General features: G+C 49.2%; 1 pseudogene; it reads right to left on the bottom strand.

Annotated features, from left to right (window-relative positions):
• Positions 1-1998: 1998 nt before the first annotated feature.
• Positions 1999-2117, bottom strand: LOC131275720 (5S ribosomal RNA; annotated as a pseudogene).
• Between the last annotated feature and the right edge of the window lie 5143 nt (positions 2118-7260).

The raw sequence follows: 7260 nt of genomic DNA, 5'->3' as shown, positions 1-7260 counted from the left end.
GAAAAGGAAAAAATAAATAAAACAGGAGTTAAGTAATTAGCCAAAGGCTATAGGATTCTAAGTTACATGGCTGAATTAAAACCTAGTTTCTTCTGACTCTAAACATATGGTAATTATATTGCCACCTTTCTGAAAATTGCATAAGCCTCTTTCTTCTTAGGCGATTGGTCAAAGTGCAGATTTCCTCTAGGTAGTTATCATGGAAGGTAACTCGACTATGTCTGTTAGAACAGTAATTTCCAAAGCTTGGTCTTCTGACCCCTAGTCATCCCAGAAGTCCTTAAAGGGAGCCTGAAATGTCAGTGAAATTTTCTTAATAATACTAGGACATTTTTGGCCTTTTTCACTGCGCTGACATTTGCAAGGATGGTATACAAGCAATTGCAGTAAAACTGTTGGCGTCTTAGCATGAATCAAGGCACTAGAATCAAGTTATTATTTTCATATCCCTCACTTCTGTGTACTTGCAATAAAAATAAACAAATACAAGCAAAACCAGTTTTGCCTAAGAATGTTCTTGGTAAAGCAGGAAAAATGTATAAATTTCATTAGTTATCAATCCATGAGCACACATTTTTAAACATCCATTGTGACAAAATGGAAGTATGTGTAAAGCACTTCTGCTACATACCAGAGTACAAGGTTATATCCAGGAAAACCACGTGCAGCACGATTGCTATGAGTTGTGGGATGATCTAGTAGCTTTATTCATAGAACAACATTTTTATTTAAAAGAATAACTTAGAGACCATGGAATCTCAGAACAAGTTATCTGGAAGCTATGTTCTTAAAAGAAATCAGGTGAACCTGTCATTTTAAGGGAAACAACTGACAATATTTGTGGCTAATTGATGAGATTCAGGCTTTTGAGAAAATTATAATTTTGGAAAATTTGTTTTTGCCATCATGAGTTTAATAGTTTCCTGAGAGAGGCCATTTGTTTTAAAGTAAGAGCACAAAAAATTAATTGATGAGGTTTCAGATTTCATGTTTTAACTAACCATTAGAAACCGTTATTTAAGGAAAGTTGAATGTTGGTGTAGTATCAAAGAAAAATATTCATCATGATCTGGAAAGTTTGTCAAAATATTCCTTTCTTTTCCAAATACATATCTGATTGAAACTTGATTTTCTTCATGTACTTCAATCAAGGCAGCATAGTAAAATAGATTGAAAGAAGAAGCAGATATGAGAATCCAGGTATTTTCTATTGAATCAGACATTAAAGACCTTTGTAAGGATATAAAAAATCATTGTCACTCTTACCACTAATTTTTTGGAAAATATAATATTTTAAGATATTAAACATACATGTATTTTGACAGACGGTGTATTTTACCATTTTTAATTAATATTTTCAGATAAGTTGTAGATGTACAGAAATGTACTACATAAAATATATAAAACAAAAGGTTCCAATATATCAACCACCCTATTATTAACACCTTGTGTTAGAGAGGTACATTTGTTATAATTAATGGATGAACGTTTTTAGAGATGTATTATTAACTCTAGTCCATTGTTTACAATAGGGCTCATTGTGTTATTGAAGTTGGGTAGGGCCTGTCCCCTGCGCTCAGGGGGCCACGGGAAGTCTGTGGCATGGGGCCCATCGGCGTGGTGCCAGGCAAGCCGGGAAAAGGCGAGAAGGGGCAGGCCCTGTGTGCACGGTTCCAGGGCACGGGCCAGAGGCAGGGCCCGCCCGACGCCGACAGGTCTAGCGGGCCTGGGGTCTTGGGCCCAGGCGCAGTGGGCGCGGGCCCCTGCGTGCCCCAGCCAGGTGTGGGTTGGTGCAGGGCTGCGAGCTCCAAGGAAGGGCTGGGTGGCCGCCGCCTGCGTGGCGGCCTGCGTGGCTGCGCCGCCAGGGAAGGGCGCGCGCGGTTTGGGGTTGGGGCCGGGGACCGGGGGCCTGCATACCTGGCCCTGAGGGCTGCGGGGAGCCGGGCTCGGGGCGGGCAAAAGGAGCGCGACCGAGAGGGAGGGGACGGCGCGTGGCAAGAGCCAGAGCACCCAGTATTCCCAGGCGGTCTCCCATCCAAGCACTAAGCAGGCCCGACCCTGCTTAGCTTCCAAGATCAGACGAGATCGGGCGCGTTCAGCGTGCTATGGCCGTCGACGCCGGCTACCGCCGCCGGCAGCCTCAAGAGCCCGCTGCGCGCCGCCGCGCTGCCAGCCGCCAGCCTTCCGCTCCCGCCCCGCCCCCGGAGGCTGAGGGCGGCCGCCTCCGGGACCGGCCTTTCAGCCCGCCGCCGCCGCCCGCCGCTCTGGCCCTACCTGGCCTCGAGCCCCACCTCCCCCGCACGCCACTGGCTCCCGGGACCCCCGCCGCTCGCCTGCCCACACATCACCGGCCCCTGCTCCGCCCTCGGGCCCACGGCGCGGCCACCGCGCCACCGACGGCTCAGTCCGTGGACGGCGCCCTGCGGACCCCCGACTGCCACGCGCACCCCTGGTGCCAGGCCAACCGGCCCCCGACTCTCCCGCAGCGACCGCCTCAGGCGCGAGCGCCGGCGCCCTCTGCCGGCCAGCCCTGCCTCACCACCCGGCGCCCGGGCCAAGCACCTGCCACCACGCCCAGCCGGCGCCCCTGAGCCGGTACCGCCCCGGCCCAGGAGGCGGGGCCAGCCCCAGTCCCGGCCTGCCGCCCACGCGCCCGCACGCCTCCGGCCCCCCACACACGCGCACACACGCCCCCACCCCGCACGCCTTACCCCCGGAGCTCGGGCCCTGGGCCCTCGGCCGTCGCAGCGGGTCCTCGCGTCCAGACCTCGCGCGCGGCCTCTGCCCTCGGCCGCCGGTACCACCCCCAGGAGCCACGCCCACCCGGAGGGGGGGGGGGTCGCCCCGCACGCCGCCCGGCCTTCACGCCACACAGCCGCGCCATGCGCGGGAGCGGCCGCTCTCCCTTGGAGCAGCGGCCACGAGCCGCTGTCGGATGCGGGCGGCCATGCTGGCTGCAAACGCCCACCGCGGAGCCAGGTGGAGAGCGGCAGGTGGCCGGATCGGGGCCAGGCTGTCCGCAGGCCTGCGCAGCTGGGGCCAGAGCACAGGCCCTTGCACCTGGCACCGGGGGCTGCGCAGCCGCAGCGGGAGGCCCCGAGGCGCACGCAGCGGAAGCGCCCCCGGGCCGCGGCGGTGGGCGTGGCCTCGGTGCCCGCGCACCTGCGCCTGGGCCCTGCCGGGCTGCCGTGGGCACGGGCCTCTCCTCGCAGAGGCCCTGGGCCGCAGAGCTGGGGCCCTGGCCCGCTGCCCTGCCACCCCGAGCCCCTCCAGGCGTCCCGGCCGCAGCCGGCCTAGGCCTCGCTGTCGCCGGCGCCTGCTGACGGCGGAGCTCGCCCAGCTCCTGCAGATGCGCCTGGCGGGAGGCGGGAGGCGAGGGCGACACGGCCGCCCGCTCGGCCAGACCTTCCAGAAGGCGCCTGGGCGCTTCCCGCCGGCGGGAGGGACCCTTGCAACCCGCGCCGAGCGCCCCGTGGGGGAGATCCCCTCGGGAGGCCGCTTCCTTCAGGTCTCCCGCTAGCGAGACCCGGCCTCCGCACACCTGCCCGCCGCCAGTGACACCCTGGACCGCGGGGCCTCGGTCTCCCAGCCGCGAGCCCAACTGGACGCGGAGCCGGGCTGCCAGGACCAGCGCCTCTGCTCGCCATGCCCTCGTGTGCCCTCGTGCCCCGAGCACAGATCCACGGGCCCTGCCATCCCCCCCGGGGGAAGGAGGCCCCGGGATGCAGCTGTGGCCAGGGGGGCACGGGCCAGAGGGGCAGGGGCCAGAGGCCTCGCGGGCAGCGCACCGTCGGATGTCCACCGGGCAGGGCAGGGAGCTCTGGTCCGAGCGGGCCCGCGTGGCGGGTGCTAGTGTTTGGGCTGGACCCGGTGGGGAAGGCACGGGCCCGAGACCCGGGCTCAGCCAGGGGAGACCCCCATTTCCATTAGTATGTACACTTTAAACGTTTTATGTAATTCTGTAATAAAATTCATTAACACCCACCTCCTTCCTAGTGACACAGTTCAAATGCTAAAAAACTGAAGCAAGATTAAGTTGAAACAGGTAGGTCCCTTATAGGATTATGAGCTCAGAATTCTGGCTAGTTACATGGACTGAAAAGTTAACTAAAAACAGGGATGGATGCAAACCATCTTTTCTTTTTTTTCCCCATTCTTTGATTTGCCAAACTGCCTCAGTTCAGTGAATATTCTGTGATGCAATACAAGTCTTAATATTGATTTCTGTATATGTATGACACATAGAGTCAAATAATGTTCTCTTCCATTATATTTGAAGCACATTCATTAGCTTCAAGCAGCTTGCAGCCAGCCTCATGGTGGAAATGCTTGATGAGTTGCTATAGAAACACAAATCAAAATAAGGTATAAAAGAAAGTTTCTTAGAAGAGATGACATAATTTGAGTTTTGTAGAAGATAAGTTAAGGATATAAAGGAAAGTTCATTCCCATCAGAGGCCTAACAGGATAGGAGTATATACCTTGCCTGGAGTTTTTCAGAGGAAAAGTGTGGCGACAGGCATGGGAGGTAGTTGAAGGGGAATTAGATATTATGCCAATGTGGTTGAATATTACTTTGAATAGTATGGGGAGATTGAAGAAATTTAAGCCAGAATGAATATATCACATATGGAGGTTAAAATAATTCCTTTGGGAGAAATATGGAATATATATTGCAGGTGAGAAAAATGTCAGGATAGCAGGAGAAAAACCATTTAGTAATAGTCAGGGAGAAAGGGTTGGATTTTATAGGAGGCAAGAGATAGACTCCAGCTATTCCTTGTCAGTCTCATAGGAATTTCTTCATGAAATGCTCTCCATTCCCTGACATTTATCTCCCAGGATTCTCTTCAATCTATTTGATATCTAGGATTAAATGATGTGAGCTGCCTCACAGGACAATCAGAATTTGTGTGTACTGTCATTACTCTGCATAGTCCTTATAGAAACGTTTTTGCTGTTACATTCATTCACATTCTATGTACTGACTTCTAGGCAAGGCTCTGTGTATTAAGAATTATGGTATAAAAACCAAAGTCATAGTCATGATAGGGCATGATGCTTGCCCTTGTGGTTCTCAAAATAAAAGAGAGATAAGGCATGTGGAAAACGTGTTAAAAGTGTGGACCATATTTAAGGAGAAAATTCACAACAGTAGGTGATCTCTTCCCCGGGGAGTGAATAGGAATCCACCTGAGATGTTCTGTTTGAACAACAGTTAAAAAGTGAACATGATAACCAGGGAAGAGAAAGACTTCTTCTATAAACAGAGGTAAAGTAATATACAGGGAAAAGAAGTATAGCACAATGGATTGTTTGGGCACCGGGTTTGTGTTAGGAGTACCGAGTTTTAATGTACATTTCTCCTCTGGATTGTCACTTCATGTTATAAAAGAATTGATGCTTCAATCTCAGCCTTGTTCATAAGCATCTAATGTGTCATCAAATGCCTATACATCTGTCCTTACATCCAACAAAACATCATTTCAGTGTCCAGAATGAGAAGAAAATACTATCGATAGTCGCACGTCTACCTACCTGACGGCTCTGCTCCGGCAGCAAGTGAAACACTGGCCTGCTAAAAATATCAATCTGCGCATTTATGCACTTCCAGAACAAACCTACCTCAGCTTGGGAGATCACAACCCTTCAAGGTTATCCAGAAGACCCTGTGTTTCTCTAACTCCAGCTTCAGAGGGTGAGGGGCAGGATTGGAGGACAGGAAAAAAGGTGATTATTGTCATTCCCTTGCCTAAGGACATCTAAGTACAAGGGATGAAGAAATCGGGCTTGCTCTATGTTGTTTATATAGCATTTAAAAGCTGTTCATAAAAAATCCATTGAGGAACTAATTAGTTTGCAGCTCATTTCATGTTTAAATACTTTGCCAACAATTTACCCCATATTTCATTTAAGCTGAAGTTGAATATCAAAAAGAAAATCTCTTCGGCATGGGCTTGATGCTAATTAACATCATTATGTTTCTTTCCTCATTCTTTTAGCTAAAGGGTTCAGAGGTGCTAAGTGCATACAAAGTCAGTCAGACACCGTAATACCATTTGTTTTTGAACAACAATTTACTCTAGCTTTAAAAAGAACATATTGTTAATGGGCTTTGCCAGTACTGCTTTTGGATGTCATTAAGTTTACGTGGGTTATGGCAAGACGGATAATGAAAGTATATTTGTATTAAAAAACAACTCAAATGTATCATCATTTCTCCACATCCATGTTTCTAACTAAATATTCCCTTTACCATAATAACGAATTGACAATGCATTTATTTAAACGTTCAATTTAAAAGCAGCTTTGGAGTTGATACAGTTATAGTGGTGAAAACAAAGATAACAGCAGGCTAAAAGCTTTGTGGAAATTGAAATGCTGGCAACCCCATTTAAATAATTTTGGTTCTACCCTGATTTGTCTTCCTTATATTAGAATAAGACTTATTCACCTTAACTGTTGCCAATTTGGAAAGTTTAGCTGCTCTTTTTTTTTTTTCCTTTTTTTTTTTATTAAACAGTTATTATGTGCCAGACACTGGATGAAATGCTTGCTTTCATTTTTTTTAATTTTTAGTTTTTTAAAGATTTATTTTATTTATTTCTCTCCCCTTCCTCCCCCGCCCCAGTTGTCTGTTCTCTGTGTCTATTTGCTGTGTCTTCTTTGTCAGCTTCTGTTGTCAGTGGCAAGGGAATCTGTGTTTCTTTTTGTTGAGTCTTCTTTGTTGATGTCAGCTCTCCATGTGTGCAGGGCCATTCTTGGGCAGGCTGCACTTTCTTTCATGCTGGGCTCTCTTTATGGGGTGCACTCCTTGCTCGTGGGGCTCCCCTACACGGGGACACCCCTGCGTGGCACGGCACTCCCTGCGCGCATCAGCACTGCATGTGGGCCAGCTCTACATGGGTCAAGGAGGCCCGGGGCTTGAACCGCGGACCTCCCATGTGGTAGGCAGACGCCCTATCCATTGGACCAAGTCCGCTTCCCTAGCTGCTCTTTTGACGCCAAAAAAAAATGCTTAGGGAAATCCCCGGACTTAGTAAATATTAATTAAACAACAACAAAGAAAAAAGAAAAATAATATTTTTTCTGAACCAAAGAACCAAGTTATGCTTTATCGTTATTTTCAAGAATGTTTCAAACCCAATAAGTGTGCTATAGAAGAAGTTTATGAAAAATACTACTGTACAAATACATATAGAAATAAGATTACTGTAAGAACAAATTCTATTTTTATGACATTTAATAATCTATAAAACA

The sequence above is a fragment of the Dasypus novemcinctus genome, chromosome 23 (assembly GCF_030445035.2).
Source record: "Dasypus novemcinctus isolate mDasNov1 chromosome 23, mDasNov1.1.hap2, whole genome shotgun sequence".
Classification (NCBI taxonomy): Eukaryota; Metazoa; Chordata; class Mammalia; order Cingulata; family Dasypodidae; genus Dasypus; species Dasypus novemcinctus.
Note: the sequence above shows the minus strand (reverse complement) of the source record. Positions and strands in the feature narration are given on the sequence as shown.